The sequence below is a fragment of the Rhinolophus hipposideros genome (genome assembly GCF_964194185.1).
Source record: "Rhinolophus hipposideros genome assembly, chromosome: 15".
NCBI classification, from domain to species: domain Eukaryota; kingdom Metazoa; phylum Chordata; class Mammalia; order Chiroptera; family Rhinolophidae; genus Rhinolophus; species Rhinolophus hipposideros.
This window is the reverse complement of record NC_138061.1, coordinates 24,648,326-24,671,142: the sequence shown is the minus strand read 5'-3', so window position 1 is coordinate 24,671,142 and position 22,817 is coordinate 24,648,326.

The window sequence follows — 22,817 nt, the reverse complement described above, 5'->3', positions numbered from 1 at the left end:
AGAACACGTCCCTACATTATCTCATTCGAGGCAGGTACAATTTTCATTTTGCAAGTGGGGAAGCTGGAGCTCAGATAGGTTAAGTGACTTGTCCAAGATCACACAGCTGTTAAGTGGCAGAACCAGGGATCAAACCCAGTTTCAAGCTCCTTTGTCTTTTTTCAACATAACCTGGAAAAAAAATGGACAAAGAGAGAGCAGCATGCTGGCCCCCGGTGTTATCACAGATCTAGGGCAGGCAGATGTGAGGGAAAAGTGGCCTGAGAAGTCAGAAAGAAGACTGCTTGCCTGGAGCCATGTTGGGCCCTTTACATGAACAATCTCCTTCAATCATCACATCAAATTTATGGAAGGGGTATCAGCATCTCCATATTTCAGTTGAAGAATTGAGACCCCCAGAGGTTAAGTAGCCACCCAGCTGGTTAGTAACAGAGCTAGGACTTGAATCCAGATCTGTCCAACTTGAAGCCTCAGCAGGTCCCCACTGGGTTTGTTTAGTCAGTGAAAGTCTGCAGGATGAAACTGGGCATGAGGGAGGCATAGAGAACATGCAAGGAAAGAGGACCAGGCTCACGTGAAGGCTCACGTGTACACTGAGTGGTCCTGGCGTGGCAGAGCCTGGTTTCATTCTCCACGGCTGGCTCCTCTACTCTGTATGCAAATAGTGTCTCCGAAGCATTAGCCAAACCCCCTCTCATCTTACGTCTAGATTTGCTCTTTGCTCGGCGGCTGAACTTTGCTTGCCTGCATTGTGGGTAGGCCCCACCCTTAAAACTGCAGTGTGCTGGTCCCATGGCTGCTCTGACCACACCTAACAAGCCCTCCTTCCCCCAGAGCTGCTCCCCTTCCAAAGACCACCAGCGTTAGGCAGGAAACAGAGCTGGGTTGCCTTGTTTTCGTGTGAGAACTTGTCCCATCTTGTCCTGCCTACTTCCACCCACCTCCCAGCCTCCTAATCTTGTTTCCAAAATAATTGTGTGTTTTTCCCCAACCGAGGGTTCCTGATCAGGCTACTACTGGGGGAAATTCCTACCAAGCCTCCTTTATCTTTTATACTCAGCCATCCTGTTTTTCTGTTGCTAGAGGCAGCATCATTGACAATCTAACCATTTGCCCCACACATAGTAGGTTCACAGTAAGTCTTTCTGCCCTGAATTGACAGCTCAAGAGAGTAAGAGGTGGAATTACTCTGAAGGGCTATCATTGCTAATGTTTCCCTTGTTTAGACATGTTTTGAGGGGGGCGGGGGGGTGGCTTAAAGAACAGAACTTTATCTCTCACAGTTCTGAAGGCTGGATGTCCATGATGAAGGTGTTAGCAGGGATGGTTTCTTCTGAGGCCTCTCCCCTTGGCTGGCAGGTGGCCACCTTCTCCCTGTGTCTTCATGTGGTTGGCCCTCTGTGTGTTTAGACATCTTTTGTAGCTAATGAATTTCTCACACCTGGCGTCTGGGACATTCCTCAGCAGCCTCCCCATTAGGAGACTCACTGGATGACCCTCTTGTCCCCTGGGGGAATGCTGGGAATCGGCACATCTGTTCAGGGGCTCAGGGAGCCCATGTGGTCCGTGGAGCTTGCTGCCCACTGGCCAGCTGCCACGTTGCTTCTTATCCTCACCCTCAGCAAGGGTCTGCCGTCCCCCAAAAAATGAATGAAAACTTAAGTCTGAGGGACTATAACGATGTAGTTAGAAAATGTAACTAATATTTACTCTCTACAGTAAAAAGCCAACATTTGGGGCATGTGGATGGAGGGTATACAGGGATACTTTGTATTGTTTCTGTGAAATTTCTGTAAATATCTCAAAATAAAATGTTAGATAAACAACATACGGTTTACAAACAGGTTGAGCAAGTGAGCAAGAACATGGGGGACAGCACGGAGCAGATAGAAGCAGGGAGCAGAGTGATTAGATGAGGGTTTGGGGGTCAGGGGAAGTTGGATTGGCATCTGGCTTTCTCACTTTAGAGTTGTCATACATTGAACAGTTACTTCACCTCTTCAAATTCCATTTCCTTTATCTGGAAAATGGGAATGTTTATGTTGACCCACCTGGAACATCAGGAGATCACATGAGATAATGCATGCATGGCATTTAGGAACATGCCTGAGCCTCAGTAAGAGATCAGTAAATGGTAGGAAGAGGGCAAAAAGAGACACAGAAAGGACAAAGTCCTCCCCTTTTCCAATCTCAGTGATTTCTCAGTCTCTGCCATTTAAGATCCTGGACCCCACACCAGAGACCCACCATACTGTCTGTCGTGACCAGCCCCTGGCTTCAACCTGCAGTTGCCTATGTGATGAAATAGACCAGGGCTGCCTCCACCAGAATGTTTCCTGACATTCCTAATTGGTCATCTTAAAGGGACAGCAGGAAGGTGCTTATGAATCCTTCTTAGCTTGTGACCTCTGGGCCACAGTCTTTCATTCATTCATTCATTCATTCGTTGAACAAAACTTGACTGAGTCAGAGTGGAGGGAACCATGAACCAGGCACTGTACTTCACATGGGGATGAGCCATGGAATGAAACTGACTTGGTTGTTGCCCTCCAGCTGCTTACATTCTAGGAACTAGCCTTTCCTTGTAATTTTCTCTGTCATCCTTCGTTGGCAACACCCAGCCTTTCAGTCCTCCAGAATGCAAAACTTCCATTACTGCAGCTTGCAAACAAGTGAGGCTCACCCAGCTGCAGTGAGAAGGGCATATGACAAGACGTTGGCAGTTACTGGGCCTGCTCATTCTTTAGCTGCAGCCCTTGGATATAATTTGGCCTTGAGAGTTTGGGAGGAGCTAAGGGTAGCCAGTGGTGCAAAGCTGAAATGACCTTATCTGCAAATACTTAAACTCCAATTGGCCTCCCCACCACCCCATTCCATGCCCACTGTATTTTTTTAACCTAGTCTCTCTCTTCCTTCAATGTCTACAATCCCTATCAGTCTGAAACTCTTTTTCCAAACAGCTTTCCTTTTGTAATCATATGTCCTCCCCTCTCCCCCCCACCCCCCTTATCCTGCCTCACCCTCACCCTGCCTCTCCAACCAGGGTGAGATACTCATCCAACTCCACCTAGAGTTCTTACTTCCTGGCATCTAGATACCAATCAACCACAAAATTAGCACCAGCCTCTCTATGTGGCAATTCATTTTTCTTTTTTTTTTATAAGAAAACTGGAGTAACAATCCAAAGCACAATACAAATTGAAGGAGGAAGAATTTCGTTTTTCTTATGCTCTTTCAGATTTACAACTATTTTAGTAAGCTTCTCATTTGTGAAAACTTTACATGGAATGTTCTAAAAGAGGAAGTATTTTTTTCCCTTTAGAATATCATTTCAATATTATTTATTGAGAACTGCCTGTGTTTTATAACCTATAAAGGTGTATATATTCTTCACAAATAAGACCTACAATATACAAAAAAAATATGACTAAGCACACACTATAGGAGGGGCTCCAGTGAGTTCTCTATGGGGAGATGCAATTTCAGAGACTATACAATTGTGGTGAATGTGTGTGTGTGTGTGTGTGTGTGTGTTTATGTGTTCAAGCCAAAAATAAGATATTTACTAATTAGTTTCTGATTTTTAATCATGAAAATTAAGTCTCCATGAAGCCTAGAAGGAAACAAAAAAGAGCCAAGACTCTGGACTCAGACACGTTCCAGGTCTTACTTTCCCTTCCACTATGTACTTGCTTGTAGAATTGGTATAAAAGTTAAAAGAGATAATAGATATAAATTGATTACCACAGTGCCTCAATAAATGGTAGCATAGACTGCTGGCTGTGTGCTCCCAAATCTATTCTCCTCTTTCTTTTAGGAACGTAATCCTGATTTTTATATGGGCAGATAGACTTCTTTGCAGCTAGGTGTAGCCATGAGACTAAGCCATGAGTTCTGAGCAGAAGCATTGCATGGGACTTCCAGGAAATCTCCCTAAATAGAGGAGAAACTCTTCATTATCCTTCTGCCTGTTATTGATCTGGACTGTGGATGTGATGGCTGGTGCCCCACATGCTATTTAGGAGCACGAGGAGGGCACACCCTGGCGATGGCATTGCAGAGAGCAAAGATCTTGGTTCCTTGATGAGAAGGGATCTGCCAATCCAGCTCTGGACTTCCTGAAGATTTCTTTTCATAAAATATAAATTATTTTTTCTCATATTTAAACTTTACTTTTCAGGTCTTAGTTTCTGAAAGTGAAGCTAATCCCAATTAATATACTATAATTATTGTTGTCATCGTTATTTTATGAGCCCTAGCCCATAATCCTGCTCTCTCACAGATCCCCTCTTTAGGCCATTAGAAACAACCTAAATGTCATCAGTAGTACCAAGAATTTTGCCTTGGTTCTAATCTCTGTTTCCAGTCCATTCACGCCTTTAATGTACAGGCACCCGTGTCCTCCTTGCCCGCTCGTGGCATGTATGGCATCCCCACTGCTTTCCCTCCTTTGTTTCCCCCACTTTCTGTATTCCTGACTCTAGGTCTATCTTCACTTTCCATGGCTCTTCTTGAAGAAGTGACTGGGTGGGACTGAATCACCCTGAAAGTGGAGGATTTGAACTAAATAGAAAAAAGGGGAAGCATTCCAGGTGGAGAAAAGAGAAGCAAAAGGAGAAGTCACGTGGAGCATTATGTGGGGAGTGGAAGGGAAGTGGCTGAAAGTTCCTGTTGAGGTGGTAGGATATCAGATTGAATTGAGAAGGGGGTTGGGACCTAATTATGGAGGGTCTTCAAGGCCCAGCAGAGGAGGCATTTGGACTTGATCCCAGAGGAAATAGTCACTACAAGTTACAGAGCAGAGCAGTGACACAAAGCAAGTGATGTTTGTAAAAGAATTAATCTGGCTGAAGTATGCAAAACAGATTGAAGGCAGGAAGAGCCTGGAGACAGGGAGACCAGTATAAATCTTCCACCCAGTAATCAGATGGTCAAACATTGTCAACAGACTTTGAAAGGGGCCGTACGAAACAGCAAAATTAAAGTGTAAGTGATTTCAGTTAAACAGAATATGAAGCCTTAAACAAAGTTTTTCCTCAGAACTTCTCACACAGAAGGAGTAGAGAGAGCTTTCAAACAGAGATAATTGGTTCAATCCTTTTGGAAAACAACTTGGCACTATGGATCAAGACGCTTAAGAATGTTCACACCCTTTGACCCAGTAATTCAACTTCTGGGAATGCTAAGGCAATAATCCAAACTAGAGAAAGAAAAAAACATATGCATGAAGATCTTAATCACAGCCCATGTGATAATAGCAAATAATTAGAAACAATCTAAATGCTTAGCAATAGAAGGACGGTTAAGCAAACCGCGGCTCTCACTTAAATGTTACCCGGTGATTAACTCTGAGGGATAAGACCAGGCAGATGACATGGAAAATGCCCTGAAACATAATTAGACGAAAGCAGGATGCAGAGTACAGTGAGTGTATATCACACAACAAACACCCTGAGTGTAGACAAAACTGGACTGAAAGGTAGTATTCAAAATTACTCCCAGTTGTTACATTAAATTGGAGTGACTATAGATTTTGTTTCTTTTCTCTTAAAAATTATTTTTCTCCACTGTGCTTTTGTTACATCTATTTATTTTTATTTTTTTTTTTATTGGGGAACAGTGTGTTTTTCTAGGACCCATTAGCTCCATTTGTCAAGTTGTTTTTGTTTTTTTCAATCTAGTTGTGGAGGGCGCAGCTCACTGGCCCATGTGGGAATCAAACCAGCGACCTTGGTGTTGTGAGCACTGCGCTCTAACCACTGAACCAACTGGCCGCCCATATCTATATTTTGTAAGTATAGGGAATGTCAAGGAGAAGTCTTTTCATTCTATTCACTCTGAATTGTTTGACTTTCATAAGAATGTATTCAATATGTATTGTCTTGTATGTTTTTTAAATAAATGATTTTGCAAACATCATATATATACATGAATGTAGGAAAACCATGAGTCATGCACATGTCATCACAAGCACAGATACTTATATTCATCTTCTCTCTGTGATTTTTTTTTTTTAAGCTATAGGATTTGGAGTGGGGTGGGGGCTGAGTTTATTTTTTTACTTAAATTTTTTCCAATTGCAGTTGACATTCAGTATTATATTAGTTTCAGGTGTACAACAAAGTGGGTAGACATTCATATAACTTATGAGGTGATCCCACCGATGAGCCTAGTACCCACCTGACACCACACATAGTTATTACGTTACCGACTATATTCCCTGTGCTGTACCTTACATCTCTCTGTGTGGTATGCCTGAGTTTAAATCCCACCTTAGGTAGAGGACCGTGGCTAGGTCACCTGGGAAGTAGGGAATAATGCCCTCCTGGTATAATTATTGGGGAAATCAAGTGAGAGAACATAAGAAAATGTCTTAGCAATGTTCTGCAGTTAGGAGACACACAGTAAATATTGATAGCTATGATTTTCTCCATTCTGTTTTCTGCCTCTTGCCGGTGGGGAGCTATGAGTTTATGGGCTGACTGTCTGAGGAGAGAGACAGAAACCCTGAGCAGTTTCTTTAGCCTCAGCCACCTGGTGTCCCTGTGGTGCAGCCTCTCCCCACTCTGAAGCCACTCTTCCCCACTCAGGCAACTTCTGCTCCTCCATCTGCCTTTGCAAAGCATTTCCTTCTGCTCAGACCACACATTTGCAGTGGTGTATGATGAACTAATTGGAAAAGACAAAGTTTATTTTCAAAAGGTAGTTTTATTTTCCATATACTCAGCCGGCATGTATTTAAGAATGGTTTTATGTTTTTGACATTTAAGCTGGAACATGAAGTGGCCTTTGTTTGCCTAAATCATTCTGTTATACCTCCCTTGAACTCCGTTTTTCTTCAAGTCCCAGTTTCCAACCCTGCACCAAGCTGCACAAGTCCCTTTGAAGGACATTACATGATTTTAAAGGGTCACTGAGATTAGGAGAGAGACAGAGGGGGAAGAAGGCAAGGATGGCTAGGAGATAACCTAGGGCAAAGCAAATTCATGCTACAAATGATTTTGGGGTGGGAGGAGCTGAACAGCACCACTAATATCCCCAACATCCTGCTTAATAAAACTTTCATGCTCATCCGTATGTTCCAAGTTTCTCAAGGACTTCTTAAGTGGGAACCCATTCAAAACCTTATTAAAGTCCAGGCAGATGAGGTTTATTGGCTCTCTGTGGTTGGCTAAGTCTGCGGTCTGTCAGGGATGCCACACACTGGCTCTTGGGTGTCCCCAGCACACCGGGAACTGACACTCCAGGAGGAAGGAAGAGTCTCCTTCTTTCCCCACACTGAATTCTGGTCTTGAACCAGGGATGTGATCAGTCTGGGAATAGAAACACTGTACGTGACTCTTGGACCACAGATTCTGCTCCTCCAAGAAACGGGAAGTCAAGGGGGATGGTCACGTGAGAAGACAAAGCTGGGCTGGGACCATGTTCCCATTCCCTCGCTGCTGCTGCTGCTGGCCCTTTTTGCCCCCACACTTGCTCACTTGGTCATCACCGGTTTCATTTTTTAGTCCGTGATCCTGTGACGTGAGCTGACTTAGAACAAAGAGAGGGACTCTGTCTTAGGTGCTGTTGTATTCCCAGCACCTGCCACCCTCTAGATGTTTCGTCCGATGAATAAATGAGTGTATGCCTGTGTGAACAAATGAATAACACTACTTCCCATTCACTCCCACTCCTCCTTGTTGCCCCCTTTCCATGTCTTACCTTCCACTGGCAGATCAAATTTATGGCTACTCACTGCCATGTTTCAAACCATCTTTCCTTGTTACTGATTTTCGAAAGAATTATGACTCTAAAGGGAAAAAAAAGAACTAGAACATCATTTAAATGCAAACAGAAAATCTAAGTTCTGTAACCATGTGGAACAGAACTGCTCAGGGAATTGCTGAACTGTGTGTGGTGAGAGGAAAGTCTATGTTATCAAAATAGAGAAGACAAGGAGGGGAGGATAGAGGAAGGGAAGAAAGAAAGAAGGAGAAAGAAGCAGAGAGATTGAGAAAGAAATAGGAGTTCTGGTCCTGTAGCCCTGACTTGGCTACTCACAGCTTTGTAACTTGAGCCTCAGTTTTCCCATCTGTAAAATGAGAGGTTGGACTGGATCACTGGATGCCTTTATGAGTGCATCAGAATCACACGCAAGGGTGCTGTGAATCATGCAGATCCCTGAGCCCCACCCCCAAAGACTTTGGCTCTGGGCTGGGGCCCCAGGAACCTTCACGTTTAACAAGCCCAGTTGCAGTTGTCCTAAGAGGTTACTTTGAGAAAACAGGACCCCATGGCCTCAGAGAAGCTGTGGCTCTCCAGGATGAGGCTCTGGAACTGGGAGATGAACCAGTATTCCTTATTTCTTGGGGTAACCACTTTGGGGTGTGCTTTAACTCTGGTTTAGATGAGAATGACTCATTAGTAAGTGCTTGAGGCAATGGGAATTGTACATTAGCATTTTAGAAACCAGCAGACTCTCTCAAGGTAGCTTTTCCCTTCCATTGTTAGGACTTCTGAAATGGGATCGGGGTTAACAGAGGCAGACTGTCTCCTTGGCTGTACTCACCCATGTGGAGATGGGTATAAACAGTACCTTCTATCAGGGGTTGCGTTGTGCATTTTCTAAGTACTTTCCACTATATGACCTCATCTGTCCCTCATGGCATAGACTATCATCCTCATGTCACAGATAGGGAAACTGAGACACAGAGGCTTCTTGCCAATTTGTATACTGCTCTTAATTGTCAGACACAGGGAAAGAACTTAGATCTCCTGATTCCAAGTGTAATGATTTTCCCAGGGTACCATCTTGCAGATAACTGTGTATTTATTAAACTAAAAGACTGAGGAATTATTAGCCATAAATTTCTAAAACTTCTTACTTAGCCAGAACAATGATAAAGTTCCAGTGTGGGCTGAGATGACTACTCTAATGTAATTAATTATAAAAAAATTCTAAAGAGCCCTGGGCGTAGTCTGTGCAATCCAGTCCCACAGTGACTAGATATAATATGTATTTGCATACATGTGCTTTAGATAAAAGATTGAAAGGAATATACAAAATGGTAACAGTGGCTATCTATGAGTAGTAGAATTATAGGTGATCTTAATTTTTTCTCTATACTTTTTGTATATTGATTACATTCTCATTTTCCATAATGAGTCATTTTTCCTTTTTTAATCAGAAAAAAATCCACATAGCACTTCTCTGTGTTTATAGATACTTTAGACTTTCTAAGATGTTTTTGCATATTTGTTATTGAATTTCATTATCACTTTGTAAGAAGTACTCTGAGCAGGTATTATTTTATTATTCCCGTTTACAAGAAGTAACATCCCTAGTGTCATACCACACAGCTTATAAAAAGTGGACTGTGAAATAAACCCAAGTCTCCCAGCTACTTTGAACATTTTTTCCCACTTTGACCTGTGTGTTTGTTTGTTTGTTTGTGAGTGAGCTCCGGAGTGCTCTGCCCAGTCACATACACACTTGCCGTCTTGCCCTCACTTCCACACCCTCTGAGTGACCTCTGCCTAGTACAAGGAAGCTAAAGGTTGGTCTTTCCCCCAGGGTTCCATCCTCACAGTGCTGGGAGGGGCCTGCGGCCCTCGGTGGGGCAGATGTCCTCATGTTGGTGGAATGGATTTTTTCCCTTAACATGGGGTCTATTGAGACAGAAGCAGTGGTGCTGTGCTGCAGGGCTCCGAGGCAGGAGGGAGAGAGGCATGTGTCCCTTGCCGCTTGGGTTAGGGTGAGCTGCTCTTGCTGTTTCAAGGGTGACCCGGGCACGGCCCATGGCATGAGGTTGGACTCTAGGTGTCCACTGGACGGGAGATGTGGACATTGACGCTGTGTCGTGCTTCTCAGAGGATGCCATTCTGCCCCGCCCAGGGGCTGACTGTCAAGCGCTAGGTGTTGGTTTCTTTCCTTTCTATAATCAGTGAGCAGTCCCTGGGCCACAGGACTGTGAGTTGAGTCAAGGGAGGAGAGGAGAGCCAAGACGGTGGGAATGAGAGGGCCTGGCACATATCCAGACTAATGGGTATGCCCTGCGTGAGTGACTTGGACTCGTATAACTTCTCTATACCGGTTCCCTGATTTTGAAAATGGTAATGAGGTTCACGATGTTAATGATACCTTCCCTGCAGAAGTAAATTGATTCACTTGCTCAATGGATTACGTATTATCTATTGTGTTCCAGATCCTGCTCTAAGAACCATTGGGGAAAGAGACAGAAAAAGGCCCAGTTTTTATTTCGGGAGACAGACAATAAGCAGATACGTAGATAATAAAACTCAGACAATGGTGAGTGTGATGAGAGAAATAAAATGGAAGGAAAGGCATGAAGGGGTGAGGAGGCGATTTGAGATAAGGAATTCGAGGAAGATGTTTCTAGGGAGCTGAGACCAGAACAGAGACCAAGAAGATGTGAGAGAGTGAGCGGGGTCGCATCTGTGGGAAGTCATTCCAGGCAGAGGGAACGGCAAGTGCAGCAGGATGGGGGTCAGAGAGACAACGAGACAACGACCCATCAAATCTGAAGGTCAGATGTGAACAGAAGGACCTTCCAAGGTGGCCTCTCTTTACTGGCCTCTTGACCTTCTGACAATTAGCAAATAAGAGAGCAGCCACAGAAAGACAAGTGTTAAACCTGACATTTCCAAAGGTCCTGGGGTCCCCTTCCTAAGCACCACCAAGAACAGGCAGAAAGAGAAACACTTTCTTTAGGCCCCTGTGGAAGCCAGGAGCACCTTACATTTCATGATTTGTTTACATATCAGTATCCCCCTGGGATGTGGCTTGTGTTGGCAGGACTGCCTCTCACTCCTCAGGGTTGGGATCCTGGTTCTGTTTTGTACTTGCTGTGTGAGTTTAGGCAAGTGTTTTACCTTTCTGAGCCTCAGTTTTGTCATCTGTGAAATGGGGGTATTTTAATAGCTAACTCACAGGGCTGTTGTTGTAAGAATGAACAAGGCCCAGCATAGAATAAGTGCAAAATTATAACGTGTTCACTGTCAGTGTCCACATTCCAGATGTCTGGCATATAGGAAGTGTTCAATACATTTTGTGGAACGAAAGCTCTAGGAAAAGAAAATGCTGCATGAAGAATTTTATATTCAGAGCTGCTACTCTTGGGAGGGGATGTGAAGTGGCCCTGGAAGGGACGCAGCCATCTTTCTTAGAACATCTATCAGACAGGCAAGCTAGCCAAATCTGAATTTAACTCCTTGCTCCGGAGCCTATTTTAATGTATTGTTCTCAAATGGAAAACCTGTCGAGCCATTCACTTGATAAGAACAGATACAGCGCCTGAAACTAAGAAACAGCCCATTTGCTTCCCACCTTGGCCTTGTCTGTCTCCCATCTCCTGCACATGAAGCCTCCCCCAGCCCTCTCTGGAGCCCTGTGTGGGGCTTGTACTCATCCCATCCCACCCCACCCCTGGTGCTTCATGGTAGCCATCTCTGGGGTTTGTGGAAAGCGGTCTTAGAATCAGGTGAGCCAGGCAGAAGATAAAGCAGAGACCTCAGGATTTGCCAGATGCAAAACATACCTTGAGTTCACATGTTCTGAAGATGAGACCAGCAAGAACCATCTCGATTCACAAGTAATGGTGTGTTAGAAAACTTGAAACAAGCAGCTCATGCTCCGGGAAAAGAGAGGATTTGAGGGGAAATGGGAAGAACACCTTAAATGGAAGAATTTGTTTGTGTGGCCACAATCGGCTGTTGGCTGGAGGCAGCTGGGGAGTGAGAGCGGATTCTGAGTGACTGGCAGGAGTATCTGCAGGACACGGCCTAGGAAACTGCCTCCCCACGGATCTCCTCCTTGTCTGCTCTGATCCCAAGCAACGGTCAGCATTTTGTCTGCTTTCCTGAGGTCATGAAGGAATGATGGCGACCTCAAGACCTTGCCCTCACTCTGTCTGCCTGTGCAGATTGAATGTATCTTCTGCCTTCTGGCAGCTGAATCCCTGTCTGAGTAAGGAGTAGGGGAAATGGAGCCTTATAAGAGATGGGGACGTGATCAGGAGGGCTAGTCCTCTTGCCATTACCACTGCTTCCATTCCTTGGACACTTTGCCCAGGCAAACCAGACTCCACTGAGTAACCCTGAACAAGCTCAATTACTAACCCTTGGTAAATCAATGCCAGGAATTTGGTGTGTTTAGCTGAAGTGCGTAGCAGATCTAGGTCAAAGTGATGTTTTACACTTGGATGATTCTGTTAATGCTTTGTACATGAAATCAGAGTGAAAGCGAGGTGTAAGTCTCACTGACCTACAGGTCCAAAGAACTGGCTAAGAGTCTTTGGCTGTGTGGCTGTTAAGAGCCTGAACCTTTCTCAGTGTCTGTTTTCTCATCGACAAAATCGGGATTATAATTCCTGCCACACCTGCCACACAGGGTTCTGTTAGACTCCCATTTGAGCAGATTTACAACTCATGAAAGCAAGTGTAGCAAGTACACAGCCTCCCATATGTTTCCCTCAGATAGTGGTTGTAAGGCTTACCCAAGCAGTTAACTCAATGACCAGCACATGATGGACACTCCATAAATCATTATAAGTAATTCTCATTGTTACTTGTAAGAATCCTATATGTGCAAATATGATCTTAGGCCACAGAGCCACATACAATGTAAATTCTTATTTTCATCTTTTATTGACCTGCTAGCATGTAGGGTTAACACACGATTGCACTCCTGTCTGTCCAGCTTAGGTAAATATGTCCCATCCATGTGAATTTGGTAATCCCGCTGCCATCCTCTTTGCATTTGGCGGCTCCCCAGTTCAACCCTATACAGTCTCTTCCTCAAGCATCATTCTTATCGCTCAGTCTCTCCTGAAGCACGCTTTTTACAGGCATACAACCTCAGCACCCTCCAGTTTGGTCCAGCCATCTCGTCTTCATACCTCTCTTACTCATTCCTTGAGCCATCAGTGCAGTATGGAACACTCTTGCCTTTTCTCTCTGCTTCCTTCAGCGTCAACCCTGCTTTAAAATCTGGATCAACTCCTTCCTTTAGGAAACGTCCTCTGATTTACTCACTCCACCCATCACTCAGCTTGTGTGGGCTCAGTTTGTGTTCTATGATTTTGCTTTAGTCCACCCATGACTTTCTAAACATTATTTGAGCCACATGGCAGGGACTTAGGTCTTCTGTTTCTTTTGGATTCCTGGCCAGCCCTTAGTGAGATGTGCCGTACAGAAGAGGCATTCCAGGGAGACTATCTGGGACCATGAGGTCCTCACCTCATTATCTATATTCCTCGGCCTCTCTTTCGCAGCAGAAGCTCCTGGAGAAACAGTGCTGCCCTTCAATGAAACATTTTGTGTCAGATGCCAGGGTGGGTCCCAACCTCCCACCACACCCAGGGAATGCTTTCAGCTGGTGCCTGCAGGGGGCAAACCCTGCATGACTCACAGCTTCCCTATTCAGGTATAATTGCTCTTGTTCTCCAATTTGGCAGGGATCTTGCAGCCAAAAGAAACTCATGCAAGGAGTACCTTAGAGCCTTGGGTCAGTGTCTCTGCAGCAAACCGAGATTTTTCTCCTCGTTTATTTTTCTGTGGATACCTGTAGGCAAATGCCAGGATGTGTCTCCCCCACCCACCTCTGGATTGGTTCTAGGCCTCCCCGGGAGGCCCACAATCTAAGTTATTTGACCTGAGACCATGTTGTCCCTGGGGGAGAGGCACTTAGGAAGAAAGAGCAATCCTGAGCTTGCTTCAGCATGCAGACTTGCTCCCAAGTTTTCTTTCTCTCCTTTGGTTCCTGTTCATTTGGTGTTTGTGTGTGTGCTTGGCACTGGAAATATAAGATAAATAAGATCCTATCTGCCCTGATGGAACTTCCTACTCCACTGATGGGAAGCCTCTAAGAGGGACCCTGGATTCCTGCTCTTTTCTCTCGCTCCTCTAAACTTTTTGAGAGGAGTGAGAATATTTTGAGAATATTTTGTAATTTATGGATTTTCTCCCCAGAAAAAAATGCACACATATCCAGTAGTCTGCACAAAACTTCAGGGAGTTTTGTGGATGAAGCCCATCCACAAACCCCACAGGCCTTAGGTGAAGAATACTTTTGCTCTTTAAAAAATCAACAAGGATGAAGGGAGGAGAGAAAAAAACCCCAAAACAGAATACAAATTTTAAAAAATTGAACCTAACTTTATTTCAAACAAAAAACATTACCACACTGAAGGGAGAGTAAACAAACAAATAAAAACTAATGAACCCTGCATTCTAGTTAGAGTTTTTCTATAGTGGTATGGGTTAGCAATTCTGAAATACTTTTTGCGTACTATAGAATTGAGCAAATGAGTAAATATACTGGGGAAAATGGGAGCCAGTTCTTGCTAGTGGAGAAGAGTTACAAATATGGAGAAAGGGAAGACTACAATGAAACTGATATTGAATTGGAACTGGAGGTAACTGTATGAGTTCATAGTTTTGTGTGTGTGTGTGTGTGTGTGTGTGTGTGTGTGTATAAATAAATTAAGATGTAAGTATTTATTTATATTTCTTAGTTCTGTCTGTTAAAGAGCTTAGAAGTAGATGCCCAGTAGCACTGAGTACACATGGCACCCAGATCTTAATTTCTAAACTCTGTACCATTCTCCACTAAAAGGAACCAGGGCTCCTTGGAGAAATTGCCTGTTTTCAGGGCTGAGAGCGAAAGCACAAGATGAGCCTACAATATCATGTTTGTACCAGAAAGCAAAGAAGTGCTAAAAAGACAATGGTGATATGTCAAAAGTAAAGAGGAATCAGAAGGGGCTCCATTGGTCAAATCTAGGACAATCTAAACATCAAAATAAATAACAATGGTAATATTACCATAGAACAGTAGGCATAAAATAAGAATCTATGAGCTCATACTAATGTAAATAAATAAGAAGGGAGAGCTTTCTCTTATAGCAGAATGTCAACTAGTAAATGTAGAAGAAATAATGAAGTTAGAATATAATCATTGTGCAACCATTATAGTAATAATTGACATAGACAAGAATTATCAATGGATGCTAGAACTTGGAAGTTTGATGAAGAACAGGATATTTACATAAACTGAAAGCACCTCCCTACAAATTACTTATTATCTACAAAGGGAAAAATTAGTAATTCTACAGTGGGTTAACCTAGTGAGTGAACACAACCATAAACATTTAATTCAAGTAAACAATACCAATAAAGATATAAACTGACTTCATTTGCCTCCTGGTATGATGCTCTGAGGACTCAATATCATTTCTATGGTACACCTGTCAAAACCTCATGTCCTGAATCTAATTATAAGGAACCATCAAGCAAAACAAATTGAAGGGCATTCTACAAAATAACTGGCCTGTAATCTAAAAAGAAAAGAAAAAAGATCAAGTTCATGAAAGATAAAGGATGGCAGAGGACCTGATCTAGATTAAAGAAGACAAAAGAGACATGAACAGTAAGTTCAAGGTTTGACTTGAATTGGATACTTAATCAGGGGGGAAAATAGCTATAAAATAGGACACTAGTGGAGCAATTGGTGAAATTTAAACATGTATTGTAGATCAGATAATGTTTTGTATCAATTACATTTCCTGACTTTGATAAATGTGGTTATGTAAGCAGAAGTCTTAGGAAATATCCAGTATTTACAAATAAGGAAGGCATAAATAGTTCAGAAAAAAATATGTATGTGTGTGCAGATCGATTAGATAGAGATAGATATAGATAAAATGATGAACACCTGGGGCAAAATATTAGCAATTAGAGAATCTGGGTAAAGAACATATAAGTGTTCCTTGTACTTTTTTGCGGGGGGTAACTTTTCGTTGTGAAATTATATACAAATTAAAAGTAAAAAAAAAGTTTGCACTAAACTAGAACTCTCATACATTGCTGGTGGAAGCATAAATTGATAGAACCACTTTGGAACTGTTTGGTAATATCTACTAAGGCAAAACATATTATCCCTATGACCCACCAACTCTACTCTTACGTTTTTACCCAACAGAAAAGGGTGCTATGTTCACCAAAGGACAGGTATAAGAACGTTTATAGTAGTAAAAACTGGAAATAGCCAAAAACTAGAAGTCACCCAAATATCTATCAACAAGAAAATGGATAAATACATTGTGGTATATTCAAACTACACAGCAATGGATGAACAAACAACTACATGCAACAACATGGATGAGGCTTAAAGATATCTGTTAAGGCAAAGAACTTAGATGCAAAAGAGTATATACCATATGAATCTATTTTTATGCAGTTGAGGCACAGGCAGAACTAATTTATAATAACAGAAGTCAGAACAGTGGTTACTTTGAGTGATGGTGCTAACTATGAGAGGACGCAAGTTGCTTTCTGGAGTTTTGGAAACATTCTCTGTCTGTTAGTTACACAAGTGCATACTGTGTTTCCCCGAAAATAAGACATAGTCGGACAATCAGCTCTAATGCATCTTTTGGAGCAAAAATTAATATAAGACCCGGTCTTGTTTTACTATAATATAAAACCAGGTCTTATGTAATACAATACAATACAATACAATATAATATAATACAATACAATATAATACCAGGTCTTATGTTAATTTTTGCTTCAAAAGACACATTAGAGCTGATTGTCTGGATAGATCTTACTTTCGGGGAAACATGGTACATATGTAAAAATTCATTGAGCTGTGCACTTTACGTTAGTTAAGCATTTTATGTATGCTATTTTAAAAGCGTTTTTGAAAAGAAAGGGTACTTATTCTAACTTATGTCTTTTCTATCCACTCTATGGCTTTAGCTATAACCTCTGTACAGTTAACTCCTAAATCTATATTGCAGATCCCAAAAATCTACTCAGGCCTTAAACATTGCTCCCCAGAAAACTTGCTTTCCTTTTCAGAAATGTACAAACCACCCAAGATGACTCTAGTCTATAACCCTAAGTACAACAGGTCACCAGGGAACATTGATTCAGCTTCTTGTCTCACCCTGCAGTTTGTCTCTTCCTCTCCTTGCCATCAGTGTCCCATAATTTCTGCTTGGGCCCCATCAGCCTCCTCATTGGTTTCCCTGCCTCCATCCCTTACACTCTCTGTATTAGCTTCCCAAGGCTGCTGTAACAAAATGCCACAAATTGTGTGGCTTAAAACAGTAGAAATTTATGCTCTCACAGGTCTGGAGGCTGGAAGTCTGAAATCAAGATGTCGTCAAGGCCATGCTCCCTCTGAAAGCTCTAGGGAAGACTCCTTCCTTGCCTCTTCTGGCTTCTCCTGCCTACAGCAATCCTTGGCATTCCTTGGCTTGTAGCTGCACCATTCCACACTCTGCCTGTCTTCACCTGTTTTCTTCTCTTTGTGTCTCTGTTTCCTTTCCTCTTATAAGGACATGAGTCATTGGATTGAGGGCCCTCCCTAATGCTGTATTATCTCATCTCAATCCTAATTAATTACATCTGCAAAGACCCTATTTCCAAATAAAGTCACAAATAAAGTTCTAAATGGACATGAATTTTAGGAAGGACACTATTCAACCCACTACATTGTCCCTCCACAAAGCCATCCCCTAGCTGCCAGAATAATCTGTTTATTAATAACAACCCAAATCTGACCACAACCCTCTCTGCATTAAATCCCTTGGTGATTCACCGTTGGACCAATGAAAATTAATAAAGGAAACCTCAACTAAAATTGGAATAGGAAAGACTTGTAGAAGGAGCTCTCATGCCCTACTACTCCTCATCAATTACCCCAAACAGGAAGAGACATACCTTGCATTTCCAGCAGAAGGTGTGTCTACTGTACCATCCCAGCAAGAGGAAGGAAGATTTTCTTCTTGCCCAGCAACTAGCCTAGCCAATGAAAAATGCTGTAGCTCGGCCAATGAGAAGCCATCATCAACCTGAACTCCTACTTTCCTCCAATGGACTTTCATTTTTGCTGTTGTTGTTAATGACTTCCTTGACCCATCTTCTTTCCTATAAAAGCCTTCCATTTTGTATAACTCCTAGGAGTATCTCTGTGCTTTCTAGATGAGATGCTGCCGGACTCATGAATCAGTTAATAAAGCCAATTAGATGTTCAAATTTGCTCAGTTAAATTTTTTATTTTTTTAACAGACCAGATGACAAAATAAAACCCAGATTCCTTAGCATTAGGGAACGAGCTCAAAAAGAGTTTGGCTTCTGTCTTCAAGGAGTTGATAATCTAATTGGGAAACAATTGATAATGCAATACAAGGGAGTGAATAGCGAGTGTAATGTCTAGTTGTGTGGCACACTAGTAACAGCAAATGCTTAAATAGTGCCTACCATGTGCCAGGCCGGGTTTTAAACACTCGCTATGTGTTACCCCAGTTAATCCTCACAAACAACCTTATAAGATAGCTGTTGTTATTACTTCCACTTCACAGAAGAGGAAACTGAGGTAAGAGGGGCTACAAACCTGTCCAAGATCACACTCTAACGAGTAAAGGGTAGTGTTGGGATTTGAAACCCATAAGGCCAGTGCCAGAGAATGTGCTCCTAGTCACAGTGCTACACAGTTCTGAGGACTACACACCTGATTCAAAGTGAACATTTTGACTGCCACGAGCATTGAGACTTGAATCCAATCGAAATTTCCCACTGCACAATTGCCACCCTGGCTACTTATTTGTCTCTGCTATCCATTAGACTTTGAGTTCTTTGGCAGCAGGAGCTGGGTCCAGTTATTTCATTCATTCATTCATTCATTCATTCATTCATTCATTCATTCAACAGTATTTGAGTGCTGGCCTACTATGTGCCCAGCATTTTTCTAGGCCCTGGTGAAATCATAATGAATAAGGAAGGTAAAGAAAACATCTGCTCTCATGGAATTCCGGTTGCAAGGAAGATTGGTGCTAACACAAGGAATAGTTAGAATGAACATCATAGTAACAAATAGTGATAAAGTTTATGAGAAAATAAAATAAAACAGGGGGACGTGAGAGCGACTGAGGGCATCTTTAGATTGGGTGGCCAGGGAAGACTGTCTGAGAAGATGACATCTGAGCCAAGACTTAAACTATAAGAGGAGACCCACCATCCAAAGATTCAGGCCAAAATGTTGTAAATAGAGGAAACAGTGTGTGGACAGAACATAGGACTGGGCAAATCTAGACTCTTCTAAGTCTCAGTTTTCTCCTATGAAAATTGGGAATAATAGCCTCTCCTCTCAGTATTGTTGGGGGGACTGTGTGAGAAGTGAGACGAAGGAAGTGAGGGGCTTGGCCAACAATGGTGCTCAGTAAGTGATGCTTTCCTCTTGTTACATGTATATGCACTTATATCCTGTATCATTCAGGGCTCCACCAGAGAAACAGAACCAGTAGGAGATGTATGTGAGTGTGTGTGCATGTGTGTGTATACATATACATACACACGTACATATGTACTATATACATATTTATACGCACACACACTCTTGAGTAGTTGAAGCTGCAGTCCAAGGTGGAATTTCTTCTTCAGGAAACTTCAGTTCTGCTCTTAAGGCCTTTTGGCTGATTGAATCAGGCCCGCCAAGGTTATCTAGGATAATCTTCCTTAGTTAGTAAACTCTTCTGACTAGCTTTCAGGATGTCCATAGTCTGACCCTCCTTGGGTGACGTGACAGCTATCTTAATATTTCTGAGAGAAGAAAGATTAATCTGATGGCATGCTGCTCTAGCAGGCAGAAGGAGATTATAGGTGGACATTATAGGGAGACATAAGTGCCTCAATGGAAAGAATCGTTTTCTTTTTTAGTGTGTGACTGTGGGTGTCAGGAGGTAACAAAATACTGCACATCTAGTCTGAACATCAATCGTGTCAAGTTTCTGATAGTTCAGATACAATTTTGTTTATCAATCCTACTAGTGAATGAAGATGACGGACTATTTTAGATTTTCAAGAAATATGTGTTTATTTTGAATGCATCACCTTTATGTGGTAAGTTTGGGTTGGAGAGGTGGGCAGGGACCAAATTACGTCAGCACTGTTGGTCACCGTGAAGAATTTGGCAGCAGAAATGGGGGAGTGATGTGATCCTAGAGTGGGAGCAGGAGCCCGTGACGACTGAACTTTCTAACAGAGGGAGCTTTGCAGCAATGACATGGACGGCCTCCCAGAGCCGGAAGCGGGGTGGGCAACCCCTGTCCGGGATGCTGTAGAGTGAGGTCGGGCTCCAGGAGAAAGGTGAAGCAAGAGGACTTCTAAGAACCCCCTTAGCTCTGACATGCGTGCTGACTAGCTTCATCCCCTCTATCCCCTAACCTGCACCGTGGTCGCCGGTCAGGATCTCTTCAGCTCCTGCCGGCAGATGGCGCCAAACCGTCTCCTCACTCCCATACCCTATGCTCCTTTTACTCATTCAGATTCTACCTACCCACCAGCAACGCTCTTGATAATAAATCATCATAAAGGTGCAACAAGGACTGACTGAGTAAACTTTTGTACATTTGTACAATGAAATGTTGTGTAGTTTATACTGTGGTGATGGAAGAAAATTTAATAATGTGGAAAGATGGACACCACATACTATTAGGTGAAAGAAGCTGGTTACAATGGGGTCTGATTTTGGAAAATTAACAAAAATACGTATAAAAAGACTAGATGATGTGTATATCAAAATGTTGACATATTCTCTGGGTAATGGGATTAAAGGGGTTTTCTTTTTATTTATGTTTTCTAAATCTTATAAAATTAGCAGCACTCGATTTTTATTGGCTTTTATGAAAGTATTTTTTTATTCTATTCAGCAAAGCCACCTCTTTATTCTTAACTCTAACCTACACTTATATCATCTTTTCTGTTTATCAACCTCATTGTTGGTTCTGTATAATCCAGTACATGGCTACATACTGTCTTGTGTTATTACAAGATTGTTTCCTTCACACTGGTTGTGTACCTCCAATTTGTACCGCCACAGAAAACTCAGAAAAGTTTTCTGTGGCCAAATTGTGACTTGTTTTCTCGCTTTCCCCATCGCCAAGTCCTGTGCAGGAATTGGGCACTTGGTGGTGGCTTGGTTCTGCACCCTCTAGGTACCACATGACTTATCTGGCTTTCCAGAGAGGCCTGGAGCTGAGAATGTCCCACATGCCCAGAGCAGTCATGGGGACGGTGAGGCTTGCTTCCTGACCCAGGTGTCCAGTCACTCACTGGCACTCCAGACTGCTTGACCGTATTATACTATTCTGCTTCTATCTTCTCTAGTAATTGGGCTGAGAAACCTGCAAAACTTTATGCCCTGTCCAAATTCCAAACTAACTGTCCTCCAGTAGCTAGAGCACAATTGGAGACTGGGTGGTCACCTTTGCATTCGTTTCTCATTACTTGTGAGCAGCATTAGAGATGAAGGGGTCTTTCGTGACTAGCACTCTTTCAGAAATTATCCCACATCCTAGTCTTAAAAAATGGGCCTTCCTGCCACCGTGCCTGCTGTGGTCCGCGTACTCTGCCACGCAGTGGCTCTGTAACAGTGACTGCAGGGACATGGTCCTGAGAAGCATCCCTTTGTTCTTGTGCTTCATCTGTGCTGGGAGGCAGCTATTCTCTTCCGTTGTCACTAGCAAACCCTCTGAAATGACCCCTGCAATAGTTTCATCATGCGCTTTTTACCCCACAGGTGAGTCCAACTCCAGTGACTGCGCCTTAGCACTGGTAGCAGTCTAAGGGGCATTGCTCTATCAGAGGGGCGGCGTAGCTTACTTCAATAAGGCTTAGAGCAGGAGATCCTGCTGTTTTCTTGACAGTTTTTTTTTTTTTCAAGTGCATTCAGAGGTGCTCCATAGCTAGTTGAAGGGCTGTCAGGTGGGAAGAGGACAAGATTTGTTGTGCAGCCGAACCCTATTGCTTTTCCAGCCCTAACGTGGCTCCAGTCTAGCACTTGTCTCCATCTCCCCTGCCACAGACCCCCCTGCAGCCTTGCCTGGATGGCCGCGACAGCCTCCTAACCCTTCTGCATGCCTGTCCAGTCTTGCTCCTCTAATCCTTTTTCAGAGAGCCTCAGTCATCTGTTTAAATTGTAAATCTGATCACACCACACCTCTGCTTAAAATTCTGTAATGCCTCTGCATTGCCTTCAGGATAAACTCTGAACTCCTTAGTATTGCTTTTAAGCCCCAACCCCTGCTTAGTTCTCTAGCTGCATGCCATGCCAGATTGTATCAGCATATCGAACCCCAAACACTTCTTATTCTCTTACCTACAGGGTTTTGCCCAGAACATTTCCTCTCTACTCTTCACCTAGTTAGCTTATTTGCCCTCCAGGTGTCACCCAGATGTCACTTCCTCCAAAAGCCTACCCCCAATCACCCAAGGGCAGGCTGGATGTTCCTATGTCCTCCAAAGGAGTATTCTAGGTTTACCCTATTTCTTATCATCTTATCTTGTAATGAATTGCCTGTTTACATCTATCTTCCTCTCCAGACATCCTTGAGGGCTAGGATGGTTTTATCACATCCCTAATACCAGTGCCTGACAGACACTTAATAGTTACTGAATGGACAGATGACATAACAAGGATGACAAATGGAAGTTTCCCGGGTTTAGATTTCTACTCCATGTACTGAAGAAGTTGATAATTGGTGATATCCAAAAAAGGGAACAGACTGACCCACAAAGCACAGTGAAAGCCCCATTCCTGAAAGTTTCCAAACACAGCCTAAGTAGTTGTCAGGCAAGGAGCTTCAAGAGATGGTAGGCTGGAGTACATGCCCTCCACTCATTTGCTACCTGCAGGAAGGCACAATTAGCTTCACTTTGGGGGACAAAAGATCTGGGCTCTGCATAACTGTGAGGCCTTGAACAAGTCACAGCCCCTGTGAGCTTTCCTCACCTGGAAAATAGAGGTG